Below are 27,609 nucleotides of genomic sequence, written 5' to 3'. Positions count from 1 at the left end.
TTGTAAGAAGTAACATTTAGTAATATATAGTATATGATCATTTCTCATGTTTACATATTCTATGCACAAGAGCCAAATTGCAGCTTCACTGGAAAATTTAATTTTTATATATCTTATGAATGGAATAGTGCCATTGTAATGCAAAGTATTTTATGTCACTGTATTTGTTTTCTAGGGCTGCCTGTAACAAGGTATCATAAACAAGGTGGCTTAAATAACAGAAATAATAGTCTTACAGCTCTGGAAGCTAATAGTCTGAAATCCCCAGGGCAGAGCTGGCTCCTTCTTGGGGCCATGAGGGCAGGATCTGTTCCAGGTGTCACTCCTTGGCTTGTTTCTTCACATTGTTTTCTCTGTATGGGTCTGTCTCTGTGGCCAAAATTTCCTCTTTTTATGAGGATACCAATCATACTGGATTAAGGCCACACTAATGATCTCAATTTAACTTGATTACCTCTGTAAATTCCCTATCTCTCAATAAGCTCACATTCTGAAGTACTGAGGGTTAAGACTTCAACATACGAATTGGGGCATGGGGTGGGAGGTGGGTGTTGTGCACAGTTCAACCCCTAATAATCACCTTTGTTTTTTATTTGATGCACAAAGATGCCTTCCTGATAGGGTTAAAAGAACTGAATATGTTATAAGATATAATGAGTCACAGTTAATTTCCTTGAGATTTTGTAGCGGTAGAGTATATGTAAGAATAAAACATTATGGCTATTATTGAACTTTTAAATGCCTCTGTTACTTTTAAGATGTCTGAGAGGACTTGAAATGAATGAATTCATTTGGCGGGAATATTATTCTATTTCCACAGCTAGTGTTTAGAAGATTTACTGGACTAACATGCAAGCATGAATACTTTGTATTATCTAAAATGCCTTTAGCATACCACTTATATTTGTCTAGGGAAGTTCAAATAATTCACTGTGGATGAAAGGTAATCATATTCCACAAGCACTTATCATGATATCTTGCTTATCATGTTTGTTTTTGTTATTAGTATCTCTTTACATCTGAGATAAATGTGTAGAGAATTTCATCAAAAGCTTAGTGCACTACAGTCATGTTTTCCTCTAAGGTACAGATCATTATGGAACCAGAATTCTCAGATATTGTCTATCAACTCTATTGTTATTCAGTTGTAAGAGACATAGTAAAGTGCAATAATTTCAAGAGACTGTAGAAGCACTAGCATTAAATATTTAACATTTAAATGAGGAAGCACTGATTAATTCATAATATTCTGAGCAGATCATGAATGTTTAATACCTGTATCTTGCCTTGACTGAATATTATTTAACTGGAACCATGGTCACTATAGGACTACTTAAGTTACTATCTTTATTTGCAGGCCCAGTTTATAAAATGATTCATTTTCTTTTAGGTAAATATTATTTGGAACTCTTCACCATTTTTGGTTTACTGTTCATAAGCTAGAACAGAATGAAAAATTAAAGGTTAGGAACACATGTTAACATTTTAAACCATAATTGTCTTTAAACTAATAGTTGATGTCAACTTTGCATAGTCTTAATAGGGTGGAAGTATCTTAGTGATAACTTTACTTTCATTTTAATTTTTAGGTACTCTTTTATTCATTTAGTAGATAGTTTTCAGCATCTATTGTGTTCTCAGCACTGGGGTAACAGTCAGCAATGAATAAGACACTGTCATGGCTTCATAAAGCTTATGGTCTATTGATGGATTTAGAGACTGAACAAAGAATCACTCAAATAACTATTTAATTGCAATACTGTAAGTGCTAAGCAGGAAGAGTGATTTGAGAAATATTTAATGGAGCTTGCAACCTGGGGTGGGGAGTTAGGGGGAGCAGTTAGGAAAGCTTCCTAGAGGACAAGCAGTTATGCTATGACTTGCAAGCAGAGTAACCTTTGACCAGGGGAGGGGTTGGTGGGGTGAGCAGCATTCTGGGCAGGGGTACTACAACGAAGGCTTGAGGCCCTTGAATCTTTGGGAGGAGGGTACACTGAACAGGTTTGAAGTCCAAAGTAATATTAGAGATGAGAATTGTTTTTCTGCCCTAAGAAGGAAAGAAAAGTGGCAACACACAGGAAAGGATAAATGGCTCATGCTGCAGAGGTGTAGTAGGAGATTACCTGTTGGAACGTGTCTGAGAAGCCTACAGAATCAGTCATATGATCTCAGTTTGTAATGATGGTTTGGGAGTCTTCATGATCATACTGATCCTAGATAAAGGAATACCACTACAAGATTTCTTTGGCAAGGTTGGAGGATGGGGTAGAACTTTCTCACGTCAGTCATTTTGTCCTGCTGTGCTTTTCCCTGGTCAGTCTTCTGAGAGCATCCCCCGATCCTGGGGGCTCCCAGTATTTGACAGTGCAGTTCAGAGACTTTTTGTTATTTGCAGCTTGTGTTTTTTTTTCTGTGAGTGTGATTAGCTGTTACCAAACTTCTTGTAATTCTGTTTTGGGGTAAACTGGAGGTACTGCCAGATGGAGCTACAAGGGGATCCATAGGTTCTTTTTTTTTCATTTTTTTGGATCCATAGGTTTTTAAAAAACATCTGGAGGGTAGGAATTTTGACTTCTCAGGAAATATCCATATGGAGGACTCTCCTTCCAAAGGCTTTAGTATAGAAGTTACAGGATCTTGTTATACCAAACTGAAACAAGCACAGGGCCATTTCCAACACCCAAACCGTAGCCAGTGTTGGGGTCTTCTGTTTTTTTTCTTTTTGCTCACGCTGGAGTCTGCAAACTGCAAGGGTGAGTGGCTGAAGGTCTCCACCTGTGACCATCTTACCATACTGGAAGGCAACCCAGAGCATTAACCGTGAACCTGCAAATCTGCACCGGCCAGCATTTTGCCAGTCAGGGACTAGTGTTCAAGAGACAAAGGCATAGTGATATTGCATCTGGCTGCCTATATCCTCACTTGCAAGATGAGCCCTAATGTGCCCTCCTCCTTCTCAGACGGATTTGTTTCACCACTAATGCAAATTCATGGGGCTCCTTGATGGTCGTGATGTAATCCAAATCGTGTATCAATTCCTGGCTTTTATTACTCTTCTTTGAATTGGGCTTGACTGTTTCTGGGCCGCCAAGCCTTGTTCTGCCACCATTTGGCAGATGACCAACTGCCCTGTTTACCTCAGGAAGAACGTGGTGTCAGTACTTAGTCTGTGTTCAATGGAGTTATAAATCTGGCCTAAGAACCCCAATCACTGTCCACCCAGTAGCCACCACAATATTCTCAGCAGAAAGTCAGAGTTATTATTAAGGATTATTATAATAAGAATTTCTACCACTATTACTACTAAAACTACAGGGTCACTGATCTGACCTACCACAGTTTTACCTCCAGCATCCTGCAGTTCTCAAGTTTCCGGAGACAGTTAGTCCATCCCAAGAGTTCCAATGCCTGTTTGATCTCAAGCCCCACAGCAGCCATCCAAGCTCCTGGCTAGTGTGGCACTGAAGCCTTAAATCAGTCTGACCAGGTCCAACATTATCTTGCCGTCCAGAAAGAATTCTAAATTTAAAGAAAACAGTTGTCTATGTAAATGGTGGAAAAACTAGTAATTTCCAACTTATCACTTTTGGAAGGAATTTTTAAGACCTCCTCAATTTTGTGAACTCACACAACAGTTAGTTATCTGGCTGGTATAGTTAGTCTTCAGGAGTGTATCATCCCAAAATTTGCACATCTAACTTGAATGTGGCCTCAAGAAGCTCTCATTAAATTTCCATTGGTACGCCACTAAGCCTCATGGCTTCCCTGTCATTAAATCGCAGGCACAAAGTTTTGCATGGTTATTCTAACAGACTGATGGTCAGGATGGAAAGGTGTTTCTGGATCAGGGCAGCTTTCACAATTTTAATCCAGGTTGTGCTCACTGCCCCATCTTCTCTCCATCTTGGTACCACCCCTCTCACATCCATCATGACCAAGGTTAAAACCTGCCTTCTCGCTATCAAGAGTGAAGCCTTTCTCTTTTCAAAAGGGAAAATTAGGATTGTAATGATATGATTATTTTATCTCCTCACATATTGTTTACTATATTCAATTTTGGAGAAAGTCAATCTCAGAAATAAATCATATTAAATATGTAGTTAATTACTAGCAAGTCTGTACAGTGACACCAAAAAACTGTAAACCTGTTTCTTTTGAGTTATGATTCTCAGGACAACTGCTGTTGCCATTTCTACTAAGAAACAAAGCAGAGGTTCTCCAACTTTAGCACTTTAAGAGTTATTTGGAATACCTATTAAATGTGTAGATTCCCCAGGTCTTCCTCCCTGTTTCTCCCAGTTAGGGCTTAGAAATCTGTTTCCTGAGATCTTTGGTAAGGTAAGATCTGTGGTAAGGTAAGATAAAACTGTGGTAGGTCAGATCAGTGACCCTGTAGTTTTAGTAGTAATAGTGGTAGAAGGTAAGATCTTTGAAAATCTGCATTACTACTAAGTCCCATAGGTGATTCCTATATATTTTATATTCTGTAGGCCATACATCAAGAATCACTGGATTAAGAATTGTGTCCCTTAATAAGTGTTCTAGATAGAAATCTAGTTTTGCTTTTTAGAATAGATGTAAAAAATTAAGTCAAATTTTATTTCAAATCTTAACTGTGATATTTTAAGCCAAATATTCAATATGTATACATGCATATTTTATGTATTCATTTTATATATATGTGTGTGTGTGTGTGTGTATGTGTGTGTGTGTGTATTTTTTTAATTGTAATATTCATACATCAGCTTTACTTAAAGAGATACTTCTGCCTGGCAAATTCTCTCTTTGCACCAGTGACCTAATGTTCTATGGAAACTTGAAATAATCTGGCAGTGTCGATCAGTAGACTCAAAACTTTAGTTGTAACTTTTTAGCTTTAAGAATCTTATAAGCTCTTTGATTATCAGGCAAGTAGTGGTCAAATGTCCTAAATGTTATAACTTTATATATATGTCTGGAATAAAATGTTGACAGTAGTGATTTCAAGATGATGGCATTTCAGATTTTTTTTTAACATTTTTGAATTTTTCCAAAAAATTTAGAGTGATTAGGCACTATATTTATAACTAGAAAAAATGTAATTTAGTTTTAATAAGTGAAAAATAATTTCATCTGGCTAAGTTTGGTGGGAGATGGAGACTAAAAATAATCAATAGGATAAAATAAAAACAAACAGAATGGCATTCCCAATAAGAGAAGAAATAAATTCGCTCTAAATGTGGGTTTAACTTGTGAGTTTGGTTAAAGGAGGGAAAAAGCCAGTCTCCTTTAAAAGCAAAGAAACAGCTTGAATTCTTCCATGCCCTTTGGACAATCTTGACAACCTGTATTTGTCTTAATAAGTTTCAGTTTGTCTAAAAATGGTTTAGCTCCCCATTTAGAGGAAACACAAGAGGACCTGGGATTTATTGTTAGAGTAACTGTAGTGGAAGTTTCAGTATGTCTTTCTCCTTTTTGCTCTGTGAAAAACTTCCCAAGGTGACAGTTATGAAAGTCTGATCTCTTCTGAGGGGATAGCGCCGACCTGACAGTATGGGGGCAGGAAGGTAAGGGGAGGTGACCCAGGGAGTAATCATCCAGGGAGGAAGATTTGGGCCTTGGATGTTCACTGAGTAGAAGCTAACCTCAGTTCATCCTTGACCTTTGGGAAAAGAGGTTATTATTAATTTAGCAATGCAGTTTCCAGGCTAGGATTGGATCCAAAGTGTCCATCAAAGGGTAGATAACAGGTAAAAACTTAACAAAGGAAGGAAATGTTGCCCACAGTTGATAACCTGTAAGATTTCTTCATTAGCAAAGTCAACTGTGGAAATTTTTGGTTTTGAATATCTCTTCTCTAAATCCATTATCTAGTCTATCACCCAGCCACCTCCAAATTAAGTGACTTCACTGAATCTGGAGACAATTTAAAGTGATTTAGTTATCCTTAGGTGTAAGATTTGCCTATCTATCAGTTGCCCTGCTAACTCAAGAACTTTATGGGGTGCTATAAGGAATGAGAGGCTGGGGGGGTCCACATCAGGACATGAATGTGGAAATGATAGCAGCAGTTGCTAAGCAGTATGATGTGGGGTAGGGGCTTGATGACAGTAGTACAGTATCCTCTCCAAATTTGTGTTTTCTGTGATTGCTTTCAATACCTCATTCTCAGTAAGAATTCAAGCCCAGTACAATGGTAGTTTTAAAGGTTTCATAGTCATTCTAACAGTTTTGAACATACAACATGTATCAGACAGAATTCTAATTTTGTAAATTCTTTAGTTCCTGTAGCTCCTTTTTGCTTTCTAGATAGGTGTTCCTCCAAACCCAGTAAATTACCAAGGCAAATACTGGAGAGATTAAAGTTTTTTTGTAGTTCCTTCCTTTTTTTAAACCTGGTATTTGTATAAGACATAATAAGTCAAACCCTAACAAATATTTTAATGCATATGCACACAGAAAAATAACAACAAAAATATATGGCTTATTGAGTTTTCACAAACTGAACGCCCCTGTGTCACTTTAACCCATCAACAAGCAGGGCCTTATAAATACACTTTTAAACAGAATTGGATCCTGCTTTTACCTAGAGTTTGGCATCCTGCTTTTTCCACTTAACATTTTATTGTCAAATATTTCCCATGTTACTACCTATTCCTCAAAAAGAAAAGTTTTTAATGGTTCCATGATAGATTTTCAAGTGGGTGTATAATCATTTGTGTAACTATTTTTTGAATATTAGACATTTCGGCTGTTTCAGTTTTTCACTATTATAAATAGCATTGTAGATTATAGTATTGAACATAAATATCTGGCTGCATCTTTGATTATTTTCTTAGGATACATTTTTAGAACTGTAATTACTAGATCAAAAAACATTAATATTTTAAAGTTCTTGATACATATTAACAAATACCTGATAGAATGGTTATACTAATCTACCAGTGTTCATGAGTACCCAGTACTCTAGTACTGGGCATTTTCTTTGTGTGTGTTGTGTGTGTGTGTGTGTGTGTGTGTGTGTGTGTGTGTGTGTGTGTGTGTGTCTGTCTGTCTGTCTTTGCCTTCTTGAAAGGCAGAAATTGATATTTGACCACTGTTTTTTTTAATTAGTGAGATTAATGTATTTTCATACATTTATTGGACATGTTACTTTATTCTTCTTTTATATAGAAATTAAAATATAACTTTAACATTATCCAGTTATTTTTGTTTTAAGTTCTTTGGGAGATAAAAGCTTATAAAACTTAAGGAGAATGGTCTTTGTCATCTCATAAAAATTTAAGAAAGTGATGAAATAAGTTCATGATCACTTTTTCAAAGCATCCATACAACTGCTTTAGAGAAAAACTTGTGCCCATTCCTGATATTTAAGGAGGATTACAAATAAAATTTAGAATTAAAATGATATACATCAAAGGCTTTCTAATTGGCTGTTCAGTATATGGAAAAGTTGATATTAAAAGAGGTTGTTTTTCAGGCTTTAGAGATACATTTGATTTTTCATTACCATATCTGGGAGACATAAAATATAGGAAGCCCTAATAATTTCAGGAACTGATGTTTTCTAAGTAGCTCTTGCATGAAGGCAGTGGAATTTTAATAAAATAAGAAAGAATTAATTTACAAGAGGGAGAGTCAGTGGGGATAAAGTCTGTTTCTTGTTGCCAAATGTGTCTCCATTTGCCTCTGGTTGTATACTAAGCCTGGTTACTGAGCAGAGGCTGCCAAGACTGGCAGATTGTGTTTTCTGTAATATGGACAGTTAACCTGCAGTTCTGGGCCTATTAGGATGAGGCCATGTTAACATGTGTATCTTAATCCCTGGATTAGAATTCTAATCTCCAGATGTTATAAGCATTAGGCCATTCTTTCCTCTTTTGGAAATAAATTTGCCAGAATAGTCTCTGAGTATCTGGATATTAACTTTGAGCTTTACCTGTTGTTGATTCTTTGTACTACATTTTGATATCAATCAAATCCAGTTTTCCCCTATCATTTCATAAGTAACTATTTCATATGCAATAAGGGATTAGATGATTTTTATAGCCAGAAGGGACCTTAGAGATCACATAGTCTTGGATTCTCAAACCCAAATTCCTTCCAGGGCCAGTAGTATCTATGTGAGGTTATCAGAGGTCAGGCAGTGGGAGGTAGTATTGACTATGCAAACTGGAGAAAATAGACCCCACCTAAAGGCACCAAGTTCAAAAGGTTACTCAAACACTGTGGTGTCCTAAGAAAACATATGCACAGCCACATTTGGCTTGCAGCTATCCAATTTGCCATCTTTCTAATCTTATTTTTAAAATAAATTTATCTTCCTAGTAAAGTTAGTATCAGTAGGGATGGAAGAGCAGGTTTTCTGATTTACTGTTAATTAAGTATCTATTCAGTGCCCACTTTCAGCAGACATTTTCACATATTTAATTATACACATGTCATCTACTTATGAAAGCAGATTTGAGGCTGAGGGTTATAAATACAGACCTTAACATACCCATAAAGAGGACAAAATGAAGGATAAAAAGATGTTGAAAAACATAGGGAAAAAAGGAATAACTTTAGAAAAATTGTCTCAAAAATTTTTAGAAAACCCGAAGAAAGAACATGGTAGCTAAATTTAAAAAAAAAGGAAAACAAATGGAATATAAGATTGTCCAGAAATATCGTATGCTGACTTTTGATGGCTGTCATTGATGGACAGTTCAAAGCAAGAATATAATTGTAAATTTAATGGCCATGTGAAAGTTCTTATGCTTATTTTGTAGAAAAAATAGAATCTTACTACGCAAAGATAAGTGAGTGAGTGTGTGTGTGTGTAATAATGTTCCCAGTAAAGGTAACAGCAGGTACCTGTATTCTGTGAAAGGGGAAGGGAAGTGTAGTTAGAACACACAGGGAGGGGATATATTGTTCGAGATGAGACTGAACATTAACCAAGGGTTTGTAGGCCATTGTTTATGGTTTTGTCCTATTTCCAAAGAATAAAGAGAAGCTAATGAGAAGTTTAAAACTCAGCAGTATGAGTTGGGAAGGATGGTCCTGTTATCAGATCTACCTTTTGAAAAGACCACTCTAGCTGCTGTATGGAGAGGTGAGGTAGAGTGGATGCTGAAAGATCTGGTAAAAGCTGTTGAACCACTGCATGTGAGATAATAGAGGCTTCGAATAAGGAGGTAATAGAAGAAATGAGCAGACTTGAGAGACGGAAGACTTCAGATACATTTAATGGATAAAATTGGCAGTATTGGAAATAGGTATGTGGGGAGTGGTGAGAGAGATTAAAAGTTATTTTGATGTTTGGATTTTGCACTTGGTGGATGGCTTATACTATTCAGGGAAGTACGGAACACTGAGAAAGGGTCAAATTGGAGATGGGGGAATGGAGAGTGTTTTTATGTTTTATAAGATGGGAGTCTCATTCATTGATGTCGCTCAGCCCCAGAGCAGTGCCTGCCACATAGTCGGCACTTACCAAAAGTTTGTTACATAAATGAGTTATGCATTTAGTTTTGGGCAGGTTGAGTTTGAATGTCTTTGAGACATGCAAATAGCAATGTCAAGTAGCTGTCTGGACTTATGGGGACCTAAGCTGGAGTTTAGAGGAGGGTGACTTGGGATTATTGATAAGTAGGCTATTGAAGATGCTGAGATTGTCCTGGCATAGGAAATAGTATAAGAAGCAGAGAAGGCCTGGGACAATGCCTTAATCTATCCTTCTTTGGAGGTAGGGGAGGGGTTAGCCAAAAATGGATAAGAAGGCATTTCCAGTTATACAGGAGAGAAAAAGTGAGGCCCATGAGACCAAGAGAAGAAAGAGTAGAATAGCATGGAGAAGTTAATTAAGATGGAGACTAAAAGTGCCATTGGGTTTAGCAACCTGGAAGTCATTAGTGACCTTAGTGAGGGCTGCTCTGGTGGAGTGTTTGAGATGAAGCTAAATTAGAATTGATGCAAAAGTGAATAGGAAGTGAAGAAATGGAGGCAGTAGTTTGGGGGTAAAATATGGAAATATTGGATCACTTATAAGATATGATTATAGACCAACTAAAACCCCAGGAATTAGGGAAACTGAAATGTACTTTAATATAAATACTTAGGCAGAGAAATTTCATTTACTTATAACCAACTATTTACTGAGTGTTTTTTGTTTGAAGTCCTAGGCTGAAGAAATAAACATGTCATGCTGATGCTGGCTTTTTTTTCTTATGTAGCCACTGTGATTGGAAATGTGTATACCTTGCATTTCAGCCACTAGTTGTTAAAGGCTTAGGTAAGTGTGTAAGTTAAAATATTGTTCTGTACGGGATCCCTCCCAGTGTAGTTGCTTCTTCAAAGATTGTGCTTCTGTCTAGGAGGAGGTGAGATGAACATTCTTCTCATTGCCATCCTGAAATCACTTTGTGTCTCTAGATTAATGAGAGTCCCAAGTTAGTGCTGCTACCAGTCATTCCGACCCCAGAGCCAGTGAATAAGTGCTGTCAACATCGCCTGGTAGAATAACAGGGCAGACATGTACTATGGGGCAGCATGGTTGCCTAGCAACAGGAGGAGATGCTGATGTCTGTCAACATATGGACACAATATATTCTGACACCAGGTGCTTAATGGGAACAGTGATAATGTGGACCCCCCACATCACCTTTGGAAGTTGTGGTTCTGAGGCTGGGAAGCAGGACTGTCTTTAGAAGCTGAATTTGGAAGAGAAGGGAGAATACAGGATATGATCATCTGGCTACATAGATAAGTATTGAAAAGCAGGATTTGGGTTTCTGCCTATGGCTTAAGCTACAAGAATGATGGTTCCTGGCAAAGGATAAAATACATCTCATGAAGACAAAAAATAATGTGTCTAGCAGGCACGTGATTTTCATTGAATACGAGAAAGTGGGAAATGCCTACATAAATCTGAAAGAAAAAAAAACAAAAGATAGATTTTATGGTGGACACCAGGTATGAAGTAGAAAGAATCACAGTGGAAAAGATACATAGGGTGAATATGAAATATAAGACGATAATGTATTTCCTAACTGTTACTGAGATCTGGACATGTCCTGCAAGGTGAGTTCCTTTGTGGTTGCCAACTGTTCTGAAAGGGTTTGGGACAAATTTTACAATGTTATGGCATGGGTAATAAGGAGTTGTTATTGGGAAAACTTAAAAGACAAGCAGCTGCAAATGGAAGATTTGTGCTGTCTCTCATCATCCTAAGTAGAGATGAGTTTGAACCAGGGTGCCCCTAGTGTAGGTCTGTGTTTCAGTGGAGGGGCCCTTCCCTTCCCTTGGCTCTCCCTTTTCATAAAGCAAGTGAAAAAAAAAAGCAGTCTATCGTGGTGGAATAGTCAGTCTGCTTGGGGCCAACTAGTTGGAAACTAGAGTTGTCTGGAAAGCCACCTGCCCAGTCTCTGGAAACCTTAGGTCCCATGGAATATTGCAGCCCACAGTGGGGAAGGAAGCCCCCCATTCAATGGGAAGCTGAGTTTGGGTGCATCTCGCCTGCTGATAGAAGGAGGACCTATCTGCAACTAGCTAATAGGACACCTGGACTTGTAGACAATTATGCTCATTGCCTTATAGACAGAATAAAATGTGTGGTTGGAATGCAGCACAGAAAGGCTGTAGGTTGTTCAACAGATACATTAGTGCCCTCCCATATCCAATCAGCTCACAAGTGTTACATTTTCAGGAATTTTTCAAGCCAATTGTTAAACACAGTGATTATTAAAAATTAAATCGGGTAAAATTACCAGAAAACAAATTATATTAACAATAAAGGCAACACATCCTCAAAACTCATTGCTTCCTAATTGTTATACTACATCTTACTGTTTATGTCTCGGGTATCTCTATGGGTAAAACACCCCATGGTGGAATAACGGTACATGTGGTGCCTCTCTTCCCAGCTCAGTGTTCAGTGAGGCAGCAGCTGCTACCCTTAAATCAGCCACGGTGGGAGTTTGGAGTATTTATAAAATACCAGGGCCCTTTGCCCAGAGAGGCAGTTGTTACACATTGAGCAGCACACCACTGCCCATGCCCTTGACCCTTGCTATTTCACTGTGCTGCAGTGTGCTTCCAAATGCCGTGGCCACATCTCTGAGCCAGAGGACTTCTTCTGGAAGGTTGCTGCGCTCCTGCCTGGGTGCATCCCCCACCAGTGAATGATGGGAACCAGTGCATAAAGACCCCTGCTCTCTGCACTCTCCAGGGGGATAATGTTGAAGCAAGTGTTTTACCCTATTTTCCGAAGTTTTTCCACATTGGGATTAAGTTTCAGTTGCCCACTATGTTGGGTTATTTCATGTTTTGCTTTCTCTGGACGGCACTCCCTTCCCTGTGTGCCCTTCTGTGCTGGTGCTCTCTCCCCCTTGCCTCAGGGCCCCCTTCTGACAGTTGTGGAAAAGGCAGGAGGGCAGTGCTGTATGGAAGGTTGGAGCATGTTGGAGGACTTTTGGGCAGGATCAAGGAAAAGGCAGAAGAGTGATATCCTGTGGAGTCAACAGTAAGGCAGCTAGCCCCACGGCATACGTGGACGGTGCGTCCTCATAGCTGGCAGCAAAGCAAGATAGAGTAGCCATTAGGGACTTCACCTGTGGCCAGTTTCAACTAATTCAAGTTCTTCTGAAAGCAGAGCATATCCACTTAAAAAGCAATTCCTATGAATCTATTAAGTATTTGTGCTCAGTGGTATGGAGATGTGATAACTAAGACATTGCCACTAGTTCCAAGAAGCTTATAACCTACCAAGGGATATCAGACGCAAATATTTCAAGGCAGAGGGTGGTAAGCTTCAGAGAGGTGAAAGTGACTAGCTTTCAGAGGGAAAATGAAGGCCCAAATGGACAAGGAGTATGATACTGTGATTTATAATATGTACTTGGTCTTTGTCCCATTTCTGGCACAGAGCTCCTAAAACCCTTCAAATTTCCTAAGTGATGAGCATGATAAAGGTGTCTTTCAAGCCCCTCTTTGGGTTTGTATTTCTGTTAGGTCCATCGTGATGTTTCCTTTCTCATTTCTGATTCTGTTGATGTGTGTTGATTCTCTTTTCCTCTTAATAAGTCTGGCTAGAGGCTTATCTATTTTGTTTATTTTCTCAAAGAACCAGCTCTTGGTTTCATTGATTTTTTTCTATTGTTTTATTCTTCTCAATTTTGTTTATTTCTTCTCTGATCTTTATTATGTCCCTCCTTCTGCTGACTTTAGGCTTCATTTGTTCTTCTTTTTCCAATTTTGATAATTGTGATGTCAGACTATTCATTTGGGTTTGTTCTTCCTTCTTTAAATATGCCTGGATTGCTGTATACTTTCCTCTTAAGACTGCTTTGCTGCATCCCACAAAAGTTGGGGCTTTGTGTTGTTGTCATTTATTTCCATATATTGCTGGATCTCCATTTTAATCTGGTCATGATCCATTGACTCTTTAGGAGCATGTTGTTAAGCCTCCATGTGTTTGTGAGCCTTTTTGCTTTCTTTGTACAATTTATTTCTAGCTTTATACCTTTGTGGTCTGAAAAGTTGGCTGGTAGAATTTCAATCTTTGCCCTCTTTGGGTTTGATCAATTTGCCAGACCAGCGCACAGAACTCAGAGAAATATTTTACTTACTGGATTACCAAAGGCCAATGATGTAATCAATCATGCTTGTAATGAAGCCTTCACCAAATCCAAAAGGATGGGGCTTGGAGACCTTCCAGGTTGGTGACACATGGGGATGCAGGGGAAGTGGTACTTAGAGAGCATGGAAGTTCCACACCCTTCACCACTTACCTTACCACATGCATCCCATTCATGTGGCACTTGATATGTATCATTTAATATCCTTGTTGGGGAGGGTGAGGAGTTCCTATACCACCAAGCAGTTCTCTAGCACCATCCCAACTGGATGTCGTACAATTCAACTCAATTCTGATGCCATCTACCTGGAGATAGTTCCACAAGCCTGCCCCTACTTGGTATGCCAGTTACAAGTCCAGGTTGTTATGTGTGCTTCTGATTAAATTGGATTTAAAGGCATTGAAAAAAGGCAGAAAGGGAGACATACACAATCAGTAGCATAAATTGAAGAACTGAAGCTTGGAGAAAAGTGATGTGTCCTAGGAAGCCACTGATGGTGTATGGGCGGGATGTGTCCCTCCAAATGAATGTGTTAAAGCTCCAACTCCCAGCACCTCAGAATGAGACTGTATTTAGAGATAAGGCCTTTAAAGAGGTAGTTAACTTAAATGAGATCTTTTGGGTGGGTCCTAATCCAATATAACTGATGTGATTATAAGAAGAGGAAATTTGGACACAGTGAGGAGGTGGTCATCTGTAAGCCAAGGAGAGGGGCCTCAGGACAAACTTTAGACTCCCAGCCTCCAGAACTGTGAGGAAATAAACTTCTGTTGTTTAACCCACCCAGTCTGTGGTACTTTGTATGGCAGCTAGCAAACCAATAACCTTGGCGTGAAGTTAAGCAATGAATGTGGCCTTTGGCTTGGGGCAGATGAAAATGTTGTGACCAGAGGCTCAAAGGAACCTACCCTTGCCCCTAGGAGCAGTAGCTGAGTATTCACTAATTCAGCATGTATGGTGGCTTTATATAACATAACCATGGGAATCACCCGTGTGATGTTGGAGGGTGGGAAAGCCTAGTCATCCAAATTTTGTTTACACCTTCTCCACCAACAAGGTTACTCCAAATGAAAAACGTCAAGCACAAGCACCTTTGGAGAAGAGTTGAAGCTCAAGGTAGATAAGGAAGTAATGAGATTACCTAGACTCCAGAAGTGAGCTCAGTCCTCTAGCCATGATATTAAAGAGTGTGCACATGCAGTTTCTGAGCCAGTCTTTCTCGATTTCATGGATAGCAGCAATATTATGACTACTTCTGATGATAAAGATCCAGCAACCACAGGCCTTATAACTGTATGTTGCTTCAGTCATGAATTTTATAAATTCTAATGACCTACCAGCTATCAGAAAAGAGAGGGGAGCACCATAGGATCAAGAAAGGGTTCCAGTCTTCTTGATATGCTAACTTAACCTCACCACCTCCCCTCCACTTTTTATTTTCTTCAGTATTGAGTTCATAACCTATGTAACATCAGGTAAATATTTTTGAATGACAAATTCGGGAACTAGTTAGCTTCTGTTCTTCATTCACGGTCAGGACATACAGTAGTCTCTGCCAAAATGTTACCACAGGCTTTGTCACTGCTCTTTAGTGCTCAGCTCAAAACTATTCCAACCTTGGCTGCTCATTCTCATGCTGGATTTGTTTCTGTCCTTATCAGAGAGATTTTGCTGGCACACAAAAGGTCTCCTAAGAACAGGTGTCCCATTATATCCTCATCTTGTTAAACATCATCTGTACTAGGAGGAAACTTCAGAATAATAAAAGGCAAAGTGGCTTTTTACTGTAGTGGAATTCTTAATGTAGGTTCAATTCTACTCAATTATAATTTTTAGTTCCATGGATAGCCTTCATTGGAAATTCTATTTCTCATGAGGTAGCAATCTGAAGAATTTCATATCACTGTAATTGGTCTATCCCAGGGCCACCTACACAAAATTTACCTGGGATGAATACTTGTTAAACATGCTAATTCCTGGACTTTATTCCAATCCTACAGAACCAGAATCTCTGGGGAAGTCAGGTTAGGGGAGCAGGAGACCTAGGGATCTGAATCATTGAATCTCAGTGTTAGCAATTTTGGATATTATGAGTTGATTTTAAAATGTAGAATATGGATTCTTATGAAAAAGGGGCAAGAACAATTATTCAAATGTTATTTTTGTAAACATACAGATGCTTCACATTATATCACCAGTATCAAGTTATAGCACTTTATAAATATGTTTAATGAATGAATGAGTTGAGCAAGATAAACACACACACATCCTCACATCACACACACACACACACAAACACATACATACAAACATTTGGTCTTACCATAAAGTAATTGGGAATTTTATATTTGTCCTATATAAGTTAGCTATAGAGTGTTATAGTTTAATCACATGTATACCATATGTGAAATTCACTCAATATGCATTTAATGAATTCTTTGGTTTTAGCCCAGTTGTTTATAATTAGTTAAGTGTATTGAAATGAACATAACAGAAAAGTCAAATGAGAATACTATAGAAAACCCCTTTTTAAAATAATTGTAGTATTTTTATACCTGTATTCAGTTTAACTATGCCTAGGAGTCCTATCAATTATTAATTACTAATGTTGATTTAATCAGTTTACAAACATGAAGAAGTATTATTTATCTCTGTCACATAACATGGAAAGAGATAGATGCTGTGTACATGAGTACCAGCAATGTCACCCTTAGCATGTTCTTGAAAAAGTAACAGTGTTGTTGCAAATATGAAAATATTTTGAAAATTTTTCATGGTATAATAGCAAACCAAGCAAAACTACAAAGAAAAGCATATATTAATGTTTTGAACAACTTGGGACACTACTAGGAATCACCAGTGATTTGTTAAAATAGTTCTAATTTTCTTTAGTTACCCTTAGTCAAAATCACATTTTGGAGGAATTAGGGGACACTTTGTGTTAAAAAGAAAAAAATCCAAGAAAGTGTAATAAAAACAAAGTAATTATAGACCTTTTTGATTGTGTAAAGGCTTTAAACACCTGATTATATGGGAAAAATTACGTATGTGTTTTCTTCTTTAGGCATCTGTGCCTTTTATTGTAATGCATTTACCAATATATGTGCTTAGGAGAATTACTAGGCTTATTTTTCTCAGCCTAGAAAAGATTAATTAACATCCGTGTGTCAAAGAAAAGAAAATCCTTAGAACTTCATTAAAAAGGCTGGGGGTAATAAATCTCCCAAAATGCTTTCTTTTAAGGCTAATCTTTGCTTAAATTTTAAAAAGGTATGATGAGTTATAGGCAAGGTACTCTTCCCTTTAAAAAAGAAAGAACAAAAGGATAAAAATTGCTGAAAACCTGAACACCACATTCCTATTCACATCACTTTAATAATTTATTGAGTGCAGGGCCAACAATATGAAATTTTCATGTTATGAGTATCATCTAGCCTCATATAAGAGTAACACATGAAAAATAAGGTGAGAGATAAGTCACAAATACCAGTAACTCTTGGCTATAGGCTTCTAAATTATAATGAAATGTCATTTATAAAGAAGAAAATAAATATTTTGGTTCTAGAAACTAAATCATTTTGTCATTATTTGTAGAAATTTTTTAAAAATTCAGAATTATACTATGAAAGTCAAAAGTTAAAAAAAATCATTACTGCTTTCACTGCAATTGGGACTAGAAACAGGCTATATTGTAAACTTACATGTCTTTATTTTCAAGATCACTATTTAATGGATTTGTCTTTAGCATAGAATGAACAATCTTGAGGTTCCAAAAATAGTCTCATCTCAGGTGCTTATTCTGACATGAGTTTCCAGGTCTTGGAAAAGGATTTTACCTGAATAAGATATGTGAGATTTTAGCCTCAAAGGTTAGTGGTTCAGAAGTACTAAGTGTGCGTATGTTGAAGGGGGAGGGAGACACACACACACACACACACACACACACACACACACACACACACACACACAGGGAATAAAATAGAAAGGTGATGTGGAGGGAAGGAGAAACAGGAGGATTAACTTTACATTCACCAAACACTGTCATTTAAACTTAACTTCCAAAGGACTTAATTTTAAAATAGTAAATTCATAAATACATTTGACTGCACCCATTTTATTGCCTAAAAAGAATTTAAAGGAGGGGAAAAAGTCTCAGTGATTCTCCTTTTATTACTGGTGGTGTTGCAAGATAAGATGTAGAGACTACATGTGGTTCATCTGAATCTCTGAATCTGTAATAAAGATCATAATCGGTTTCCACAGAGGTGCTGGATCCCTCTGCCAGCCAGCAGAGAGCATTTTTTACACTCAAGAAAATGTTTTAATACATCATATAATTTTGCATATAATTGGTCTTCTGTACCTGTCACAATTCTCAGGTCATGCTCAGTCTTTCCTCTCTTTTAGGTGGAGGAGACAAAGGAGGTAGGAGGATGTTTGCTGGGTCATTCTCCCCCTGCTTTCAGAGGTGCGCTGATCGAGGGCTCTTTGACCTTATTATTTTGATCTTCAGTTTAGTCCTCCATCACACTGCATTTAGTCCTCCCTGGAGGCCATTCTTTCTGCCTGCTTGTCCTCCAAGGAACAGCACAATTCCATATAAAATGAAAAAGAGGAGTAATAATAACAATAATAAAGGGCTGTGATAATGACTGGTTAAATGCTTTCTGTGGAGCTGCTGCTGGACATACTCCCAGGAGACTGCACCCATGTGCCTGGGGCTTGGCAGTACCACTGCACCACTGCCTTTCAGGAGAAGGTCAGGCCCCTGCCACCCTCTCAGGACTTCCAGGAGATGGAAGCCACTGTGTGTTGTGCAGTGCATCCCGCTTGAGGATCACAGCTTCCATTATTTAGAGTCACATTTTACATGCTACTTATGATGCCACGATGAACCCACCCCCACTTGTTTCAGCTTTCTCATGGGTGAATGGGTGTCATAGTATGACTTATTTCATAGGGATATTGAAAGGATTAAATAAGTTAATTCCTACAAAGGACTTAAAGTAGCACCTGGCATATAATGCTCAAATATGTTTAGTTACTGTTAGCACTATTGTCAAGGTATCTATTAAATCTGAGGGTAAAGAGCTCTTACAGAGGATCTCAGCCACATAATAAAGACTTAGGGAAGCAGGAAAAGGGCAGTGCTTCTGTAGAGGTAATGGAGACTATGCTGGTGGGCAGCCATGTCATTTCTCATCACTCCCCTTTGGAGTGGGTGGTAGAATAAATAGATAGAGCATGGATGATCTCTCTCCACCCTTCACAAGAGGCTGGCTGGAGTCCATTTGTTCCTGGTCTAATTTTTAAAGATCATTGTTCAGTTTACTACGATGGATTCATGCCCTCCCTCAATCAAATCGACCTCCAGTCATTTCTTTTATGTATTTATTTGTTGCTGGTTTGGAGATGTTATTATTGAAATGCCTAGCTTAATATTTGAAAACCACATAAAGCCATGTCATAAGGAATTAATATATGCAATGAGAAGTAGTTCAGTGATCATGTTCTTATAGAGATTTGAAAGTAAATTATAATGTGTTTTTAGGTAGGCTTTATTTGGTACCCAGAGCTAGTGGCACCTTAAAGAATCAGTAGTTCAACACACCATGTTGATGAAATTTTGCAGCAAATAAACTTGGTTTGTTCCATTTTCAGAGTAATATGTTTGTTCCTCAGGCTATTTAATCTGTTCTGTATTCAAAAGGCAAATGAGTTTTTGTGCATAAGGCAAAATGCAGCAACTTAAAAAAATATTGGCAATATTAGTTCTTGTGTTTTTCATTTTCAAAATATACAAAAATAAGAAATGGAAACTCTGCATCAGTGTATCATCACTAATACATGGTTTCAACATTTTTGCAATTAGCTGTTGCTGATGTTTGCCATCATGTAAAAGACAGAAACAGCATTTCGTGTATTATATACTAGTTTCTTTTCTACACATATTAAAGGTCTTTTGTATAAAGAAGTAATGGAATATGCTTGAAATGATCAAAATTTAATGGACCATAGAGCATTTGTAGGCCAGCTTTAAGATGAAATGCAAATAGCATTAAATGTCTAAATTTATTTTCTTCCAGACTTTCATCTTATAGTGATTTTCTGCAAGAATGGTATTAGGGTCTTGTTGAGAACTGTTAATAGAAGCTATAATAGATAACAACTGGATCTGTAATTAGTCATTTCAAGACAGAGGTACTCTTTGAGCCACTGATAAGAATTGAATTGTGTCGCTACATCATGTTTTCATTCTGCTGTCACAAGCCAGCAATCCATATTCATGCACTCCTGGTGCTAAGCTCATTGCCAATTTAACACAGATGTGGGAGAGATATGTACAACCTCCTCAGCCTTTTGATACCCCCCCTTTTTTTTTGCCTTAAAACCCTTTATTGTCCTTTTAAAATCTACCTTTAGAGCAAATCCTATCCAAATGACCATGATACTCCTTCACATATTCAAGCCACTAATGTTTAAAGTATTACATACATTTAGGAATATTATTCAAAGATATTTCACATTGAATAAATCTGGAATGTTCTTAGTTCAGATATTTAAAAAGAGCTTTAACTATCATTCATAAGAAGTATCTTTTCTTAGTAAGTGGTTGATAGCTGTCCACTCTCTGCAGAAGTGTATCTGAATATCCAGGGGAATAGTACCTTACTATTTCCTCTGGGTAACAGTTGTTAATACTGTTGATGTATTGTTGAAGGAGAGATCCAGGTTTAGCTTTTATCTCTTGAATCTTTTTAAGTCCACCACTTGTCACAAAAAGTTGCCTAGCTTTGCTATCATGTGGCAGCACCTTACTGAACTGTCCAACCACATGCTTCAGAATATTGGGAGGAGCATCATACGGAAATGGCTCAAGGGCTGATAAGTAGGTGCATTTTTGTAAGATATTCTTTATGGCTTTTTTTACTTTTTATTTGAAGATCTTCAGAACTGTCTGTTGGCATGTACAAAGAAAGCAGAACTGGCAGAGTATTTGTGACTGCGACAGCCCTGGCATGCTCTCGAGTGTGTCTCCCAATCTGTCCTAAGGCCCAAGCGGCAGTAGCCTTAATGTGATCTTCTGGTTCTTCTGCCAAGCGGACTGACAACTGGGGCACACCCTTGGAAATGATCACTGCCATTGCCAGGTTCTCAGAATGAGCTGCTACATAACCAAGCATCATGATGCCAGGCAGTCTTATATTCCCCTTGCAGGACCCAATGCAGTCAATCACAGCAGCAACTCCTCCTGCGTTAACTATCAGCTGCGAAAGCTTGGGTGTATGTTTTGCAGTCTCTGTAATTAAAGTAGAAGTATTTTTCTTCATGTATTCATATTTGTCCTTCAGACAGGTAAGTACAACTGGAAAAATCCCTGCTTCAACCACCATTTCTGCCAGATCCACAGAATGTTTTGCAATCTGACTGAGAGCTCCTGTTGCTTCAATTTAGCATCAGGGTTCAGGATCATCTGTGCTAAGTGAGCAATAGCTCCCGCATCCACTACTGTCTGTGCTAACTCCGGAGAATGCTTTGAAATATCACTGAGGACCGAAGCAGCAATCCTTTTCAAAGCAATTTCTGGCTCCTGGATACAGAGTACTAAAAGAGGTACAGCTCCTGCATCCACCACAGCTTGTGACAGTTCTGCATTATGTTTTGCAATATATTCAAGGGCCCAGGCTGCAGCCTCCTTGACTCCGGGGTCAAAATCTTCCAGGCATATTATCAGCGCATCCAGTGTTCCACAATCAACTATTGCCTGTGCTAGTTGAGGTGAATGTTTACCAACTGCTCTTAGCACAAAGGCAGCTGCTTTCTTGTAAAAACGATTCTGTTCTGCCAATGAGGAAACAAGCTGTGGGAGAATGTCACCTTCACAATTGCTTCTGCTAGGTCATCATCGTAATTGGCCAGTCTCCCAAGAGCCAAAGCAGCAGTCTGCTGAATTGACGGAACCACATCCAGAAGAAGTGGCCTCAGCAAAGACATCACACCCGCGTTCTGCAGCGTCTCAGTGTTCTGGGGTTTGGTCGCCAGCTCTGCCACCGTCTGCACTAACTGGGTCCGGGCTTTCTGGTACTGCTCGAACACTTGCAGCCCCTGCCTCTGGCTCATGGCGCCCGCGACGCGGCTTGTCCGCAGAGGGGCGACCGCCACGAGCACTCGGGGTCCGGTCGGAGCCGGTCCGCTCCGTGTACTCGCGTCTCCTGGGCGACCGGCCGTTACCGGACGCGAGGCCTCGCCGCCACGGTGTGTCCCGGGCGTGACGTCACGGCCGCAAGCCCGCGCCCCGGGAGGGCCGGCCCGGGGGAGCTCCGCCCGCCGCGGGGCCGAAGCCCTCGGGGCGACGCCGGGCGTCACCTTTTTATTTTTGATTTGAGGAAATGGCAGAGTAACTTCAGAATGAGGATGAGAGTTTAAAGTGACTTAGTGACAAAACTATTAGAAGATTAATTTGGTATGTACATAAAATACCAAAATGTGTATGTATATATTCACACACAAAGGACATATATGCAAAAGAAACACTGTTAAGGTTGAATGTAAAAGTCAACCAAAATTTTCTAAGGTATTTCTGATTTTTGAGCACCATAATAAAATACAGGATTCATTTTCTTTCTTTTTTTTAGTTTCCTTTCAGGAGAAACCTCCATTTTCCTATACCTCTGGTCCTTTTTTTTCTGTAGAAGAGATGTCAGATTTCATAATTTTAGTTACATTGACTATACTGTATTCTGTTAAACCTTATTTCAGTTATTTTATGTTGTAGCAAATGTTTCTATACAATTTAATTCAATAAAGGTTGATTGAGCTCCTCCTCAGGCCGCAGGTAGAGTGTGATCAGGCATCCCATGGTTTCTGAGAGCTCTGGGGTAGCTGGGCTGGGAGAGGGGGCTTTCCGCGGCAGGTCGGAAAGCACTGCGTGAGAAAGATGGCATGTGAGCCTGCGCCTGAGAACGGGTGAATTTTTACGTAAGGAACCAGGGAAAATCCTAGGTGAGGGCGCCCTTTAAAGAACAGCAAGGAGACGGAAATAACATGTTCTAGTTTAACTGGATCAAAGGATATTTTCATCTGAAGTGGGGACATTTGACTGGAGAGGCTGCCCACAACCTGAAGGTTTTAGAAACCACTATCCAGACAGGATTTTAATCTGTGGATGACAGAAACTAGAGATGTTTGTTGAGCGAGGAAATGATGTGATCTGATAAGACACATTTGCTTTCTGATTATAGGTAATAATATACATGCTTTATCTATCCCCTAAAGTGTACTGGTAAGTTCAAACTTCCACTTGCAACCCATAATATTGATACTGCTTTTTCCCTCTATAATTAAAGTAGCTAGTTCTGTATAACATTTTAATGCAAAAATATGAAAGATATAAAAATTGACTCTAAGGAAAAAAAGTCACCTGAGGAAGGATTTTTTAAATTTACCGTGAAAATTGGTTAAGCTGTGTAAAGAAGTAGCTCATGTGGCAGACTGAATTGTTTAAGTAGGAGTTTACCTATTTAGGTAAAGTTATTTAATTATTATTTGATGATTTTACATAAACCTTTGGTGGGTAACTGGGGGGTCCTGTTCCATGGTGGTGATATATTTTGTGTGCATACACACACACACACACACACACACACACACAGTAGCTAGACTTGATAGGATGTCAGAGTTTATAAATATTTTGCTAACAGGAAACTAGTTCTAAATATCTCTTTATGCCTTTGTAGTTAACAAAACCCAAATTACATTGCTAACACAGTTCTTGGATGATTAAAGTTTATATAAAATCACAATATTCATATATGTTGCTTAGCTTTTAAAGTCTGGGTGTATTGGATGCTTTCTGGTGCGTGGTATTGTTTGGGCTAGTTTGCTTATCTTAAGTGTATTTGTAATAAATGTCTTTCTTTCCCTCAAAATTGTAACATGAAATTTTTCTGAAATGAAAGTTTAAAGACTAGCACAGCAAACATCTGCATACCTACCACCTAGATTCAGCAACTATTCATATTACACGAATTTCTTTTAAGGTGAATTGATACTTACTAAATATTATTTGTTGCCCTATCTTAACATTAATTAGGGCATTTGGCTGAAAATTTTGGGAAGAGAATGAAGGGTTTTTTAAAAATTAACTGGGCTAGTTAGATATCAGTTGGGTACAGGTAGTCTGAACAGCTGTTTATCTTAAAGGTAGTTCAAATGTAAAGATTTTGTGCAATTTTCACCTATTCAGTGTACCCAAATCTGTGTCTGTTAACTATAACTCCTTATATAAAGGTGGTTTCATGAAATTTTTTTTAAGGGAAATAACATGACGTTAGCCTGGAACTTTTAAATTATGCAGTTTGGTACTTTAACATTCCAATTCAGAATATCAGAAACTTAACAAAAATATCTGTAGTGGGAATTAGAGTGGTGTATTTTACATTCTGCAAATGAATGTATTTGTATCTACATACATACATACACACAATCCTATGATTCATGGATAGTTTATCTAAAAACAGTAGACAACAGATATCTCTGTCTTTATCAGCTTCGTCAATGGGCCAAGTAGTGTCATAACTATGAAATTTTTAAGTTCTCCTTCTAGTTCATATACATATTAAAATAATTTTACATTCAGAAATGTGAGCTTCAGATTTTTCTATCATGAGCCATATTAGTACTGTGTATGGCAAATTTTTCCCTTAGTTTATCATAGATCATATTTTCTGCTTTGAAGATTATTCTAGTTGCCTGCATGGCAGCAGCTTGTGGATGTCAGCGATGAGCTAAGACTAGAGAAGCTAAAATAACGCTTGAGGGTGAGTGTCAACAGACAATAAGAACCAGTGCACACTGTGGAAGCTTGATAAAAAGCAATCAGGAAGGCACCCAGGGTAAGGTGAGGGGAGAGACCCCAAATGAGAACTGAACCCAGCAGGGGCTGATGATGCAGAACTGCACAGATATGGACAGTTAGCCCGCACAGTCTCAGTGCCTGACACCATTATTTGTTTCAGTGGGGTGGGTTGGTTGGTTTGTTTTAGACTAACCAAATGCTGCAAGTAGAGATAAGTGGAAGCATTTGATGAAAGGGAAAGAGAGGAGCAGAGAGAAGGGTGTTCTTGTTATGGTTTCAATGTCGAAGTGCCCTGCTGTGAAGTGTTCAGCATCTCGCTCAGATTGCTCATGTGTTCACTACTAGTCCTCTAGTCATTAAGAACACATGGGCTGCAGACATTCTGAAGTTTCCTACAAACTAGCAAGGAATCCAAGCTGCGTCATGTGTTTTTTAAATACAGAAACTGAACCCATTATCTTCTTGAGTAAAAGGGAACCTGGTGATCAGAAATATACATCTTACATCCCATAAGAGCCTGGGCAATGTTTCCTCTTTCTTGAAGAAAGAGACTGACTACCAGTTCACATATGGATTAGGCATGACATTTGTTTAAAGGAGGAAAAGGCATGCTTGTTTCACGGTGTCAAGAGACTAGCAATTTTCCAAATGCAAGTATCATTCTTTTCCTAAAAAAAAATTTAAATTCCCAATGATAATAAATAGAAAAATAGATTATAATCAAGTAATTTCCAACAGAGAACTTTTTCTTTAGATTTATGCAAACACAGAACATGTGAGAATGTATGTATACTTAAGTTGGTCTGCCGTTTTTACCAATGTCTTTGGCTGATCTCTTTTTCTCTGCATTCATCTGTCTTGTACTCTAGAAAACAAGTTAAATATGTAAATAGACAGCTTTTCTCTCTTTTCTTTCCATGTGGCTTTTCCAAGTGGAATTCACCTGAGAAATAAAGAGTAGGATTCACAACATACTTTTCCTTTGGAAACAAGTTGAAGATAAGACAACCTTGCACCACTTTTGTATGAGCGAGTTATTCATTAATAAGTATTTAAGTAAATATTTATTGAACACCCAAAAGTGTCAGGAATTGTTCCAGACACTTGAGACATATTACTGAACAAAATGCTTGAGATACCTGCCTTGATGGAGCTTACCTTATGCAGAATGAGACTGACAGTAAACATAATTAACAGAAAATGTTTTAGTAAATTTATCAGTATAGTGTATTAGAAAGTGATAGTTTCTTATAGAAAAAAAGGTGGAAAAAAGTAGAGCCAATTGTAGGGCAGTTGGATTATGGGGGCAGGAAGATGATGCTATTTGCAATTCCAAATAGTGTGGTAAGTCAGGCATCATTGAGATGGTGATGTTTGAGCTGAGACTTGAAAGAGGTGAGGGAATTGGCCCTTAAGGTACCTGGAGGAAGAGAATTCAAGGCAGAGGCAAGGGCTAATTCAAAGGCTTGGCATGTCTGAGCAACAAGGTGGCTAGTGTGTCTGGAGTGGAGTGAGTGAGGAGGAGAGCCGGAGATGAGAACAGAGAGGGAATGAAGATCACACAGGACCTTGTAGGCCACTGTTAAGACTTTGAATTTCATTTAGAGTATTAGAAAATTGTAAGCAGAGGAGTGACATGATCCAGCGTATGTTTTAAGAGAATTCTTCCAACTCTTAAACTGACAATAGACTGTAGAGAAGACGGTAGAACCAGGAAGACCAGATTGATTTTTAATGCAATAATCCATGGGAGAGAGGATGGTAACTCAGACAGGGTGGTGAGGGGTAAGATTCTGGTATGATCTGAAGGCAGAGCAAAGAGGATTTGGGAGAAGGTAAATCCAAAGTTGACTCATAGGTTTTTAGTCTGAGCATCAGGGAAGATGGTTCTGCCGTCAACTGAGTTGAGGAGGGCTGAAGAAGAAACAAGTCTCAGGGGTGGGGCAGGTGTTCAGTTTGGATCATGTTGAGGTGGAGATGTCTTTTGCACATCCAAGTGGAGATTTTGAGTAGTAGCTCAATATATATCTGGAGAATATATACAGAAAGATGGACCAGAGATAGAAATTTGGGAGTAGTAAGCTTATGGATGATATTTAAAGCCAAGAAATTCTAAGAGTAATAAGTGATTTTCTTGGCAAGTGCATTTTTTTTCTAAGAACAGTGTTTAGAAATGATTTCTCACTTTTTAAGCCCACCTCACCAATAGGTTACCAAATAATAAGTATTCATATCATTACCAGGAATAGCACTAAACTGAGAAAATCTTACCCAATATGACATAGCAAATTAATAATATTAGGAATAAAAACCAGTCCTGAGATGTTTTCCACTAGACCTTGCTGCTTCAGCACCCAAAATCTCTGTAAAGAAGAGAACTCATCTGAAGCAGGCATCGTGGTGTATGGGGAGTTAAGATCAAAATTTGCTTTATCCTCAGTCCGGAGAGACGCTGGGTGGCAGAGGAGAGAGGAGGTCTGGCTAGGGATTAACAGCCTAGATGGGCATCTGAGGGGTACAGCAGACCTTCGTCATGCTCAGTACCCAAATGAGTCACAGGCCATGTAGGCAGCTTCCTAGATGCACATCTCTAAGGGGTTGATACAGCACTAGATGTGTAAAAGCTATCAATACATGAATTTATCAGTTGTCATGGGAGACTTGGCAGGGCTTTTGCTCTGCTGGGAGGGGCACAGCTGTTTGAAACCAGAGCTGAATAGCTGGTGGTCGCGGAGGAAAGATTGAGAATAGATGAGTGCCCAGAGCCCACATCTCATCCCTTATGGGGCCTAGGGTTTTTTCCACCACCCCATAGGCAACCTCCTGGCTGCCCTTGGCCCTCTTTCTATCTGCTAACAGTGAGAAACTGCCTCCTGCAGTTTTCACTTTCCTACTCTTCAGATACTCCTCATGCTCATGAATAATCTGGGAACGAGGTTATTAACAAAGGTTTGGCCATGGCCACGTTGCCACTTTGGGATCCCAGGGGAGCAGACAGAAAATGGGAGAGAAGCCAGGTAAGCAGCATCAAAATTTTTTCAGTGATATTGTATGATCCTGGACAGGGTTCTTAATTGCTCTGTGCCACAAAGTCCTCATTTGTATCCAGGGAATAATAATAATACCCCCTGTATAGAGATGTTTTGATAATGA

The 27,609-nt window shown here is 38.7% G+C and overlaps 1 protein-coding gene and 1 pseudogene across 2 annotated transcripts in view; one reads left to right on the top strand and one right to left on the bottom strand.

The window, feature by feature from the left end:
- Positions 1 to 27,609, top strand: part of RELN (reelin) — a 514,773-nt gene that overhangs the window by 35,440 nt on the left and 451,724 nt on the right. The gene's annotated exons all lie outside the window — the stretch shown is intronic.
- On the bottom strand, positions 17,782 to 21,836 carry LOC108392634 (sperm-associated antigen 6 pseudogene; annotated as a pseudogene).

Source organism: Manis javanica, chromosome 6 (assembly GCF_040802235.1).
Source record: "Manis javanica isolate MJ-LG chromosome 6, MJ_LKY, whole genome shotgun sequence".
Taxonomy (NCBI): domain Eukaryota; kingdom Metazoa; phylum Chordata; class Mammalia; order Pholidota; family Manidae; genus Manis; species Manis javanica.
The sequence above is the reverse complement of the archived record's forward strand: the minus strand, read 5'-3'. Positions and strand labels throughout refer to the sequence as shown.